Source organism: Myotis brandtii, unplaced genomic scaffold, assembly GCF_000412655.1.
Source record: "Myotis brandtii unplaced genomic scaffold, ASM41265v1 scaffold55, whole genome shotgun sequence".
Classification (NCBI taxonomy): Eukaryota; Metazoa; Chordata; class Mammalia; order Chiroptera; family Vespertilionidae; genus Myotis; species Myotis brandtii.
The window spans coordinates 3098140-3100025 of NW_005370042.1; positions in this window are offsets into that span (position 1 = coordinate 3098140).

A 1886-nucleotide genomic window follows, 5' to 3' on the forward strand; every position below is an offset into this window, starting at 1 on the left:
AACATATTAAGAACAGTATGCCATATACGCCAGGTCCCTTGAAACATATGCTGTGCAGATGTTTCTTCCCTGCAGTGACTGTGTCAAGCAGCAAGGATGGACTGGCTTCTGGCAGTGCAGTTATTTTCTAGTCATACTCTTTTGGATTTATTGTTTTTCTTTGTTATTTTATCGCCCCCCCCCCCAACACACACACACACCCTCTATCTTTTTCCTCCATTTCCAGTCAGCTAACCCTGTCTGCCCACCCATCCTCTCTGGCTTCTGGAAAGCACACACCCACTCCCTCCCCTGAAACTTTGGGTCTGGGGTAACAGTGCTCTCCTATTGCTAGACCTAGGCTTCTGCATCATCGATTATTGGTTTCTGAAAACTCTGCCACAACCCAACAATCATCCTTTTTATTAAACACGTCTCAATGATTCTGTTTGCCTGTGCCACTTTTGTTCTCTCTCGGGGTCCTGACTGATATACCACTTAGCTAATAGGGAGCCAGGAAGTGCCATCACACCAACTGCCCAGAAAATGGAGAGCTATAAATATCTAAGTGCACTAATAACTACTAGAATGTTCTCTTCACCAAAGCCCTTTAAAGGGATATTCAGGACGATTCTATCCCTTTAAGAATATGTCCCTGCAAGAGTGAGATTTATCAAACCATGCATATGAATAAGATCAGGACAGACAGGACAATTCTCCAATTCAATTGCTGAGTAAGAGAATGGAGTTCGCATTTGTGTAGGTGTCACAAGCGATATCTCTTCATCTCAATGTTTGAAGTTTGTGACTATGAACCAACTCTTTGAAGCACTGTCCTTAATCCTTTGCTCATGAATTCAGCTGCCTGAGAGCCCCTGTTGCCTCTTTGATTCTGCTTTGACTGCATTCCCAATGTACATCTTTTAACTTGTCCTTCTGCAACCGAAAAATTCTCTCCTTGGAGAGCCAACTTAAATTTCCAAGTGAAAGATTTTAATAAGTCCGATGGGTCACCATTTTTATTGTTTGACCACATTTTCTTATAATACACTAGAGGCCCGGTGCACAAAAATTTGTGCACTCGGGGGGGAGGGGGGGTCCCTCAGCCCGGCCTGTGCCCTCTCGCAGTCTGGGACCCTCAGGAGATAACCACCTGCTGGCTTAGGCCTGCTCCTGGGTGGCAGAGGGCAGGCCCAATCCCTAGGTGCAGCCCCTGGTCGGGCTCAGAGCAGGGCTGATTGGGGAGTTGGGGCACCGCCCCCTGTCACACAGAGAGCAGGGCGGATCAGGGGGTTGGGGCGCCGCCCTCTATCACCCACAGAGCAGGGCCAATCAGGGGGTTGAGGAGCTCCCCCCTGTCACGCACAGAGTAGGGCTGATAGGGGAGTTAGGGCACCGCCCCCTGTCACACAGAGAGCAGGGCGGATCAGGGGGTTGGGGCGCCGCCCTCTATCACCCACAGAGCAGGGCCAATCAGGGGGTTGAGGAGCTCCCCCCTGTCACGCACAGAGTAGGGCTGATAGGGGAGTTAGGGCACCGCCCCCTGTCACACAGAGAGCAGGGCGGATCAGGGGGTTGGGGCGCCGCCCTCTATCACCCACAGAGCAGGGCCAATCAGGGGGTTGAGGAGCTCCCCCCTGTCACGCACAGAGTAGGGCTGATAGGGGAGTTAGGGCACCGCCCCCTGTCACACAGAGAGCAGGGCGGATCAGGGGGTTGGGGCGCCGCCCTCTATCACCCACAGAGCAGGGCCAATCAGGGGGTTGAGGAGCTCCCCCCTGTCACGCACAGAGTAGGGCTGATAGGGGAGTTAGGGCACCGCCCCCTGTCACACAGAGAGCAGGGCGGATCAGGGGGTTGGGGCGCCGCCCTCTATCACCCACAGAGCAGGGCCAATCAGGGGGTTG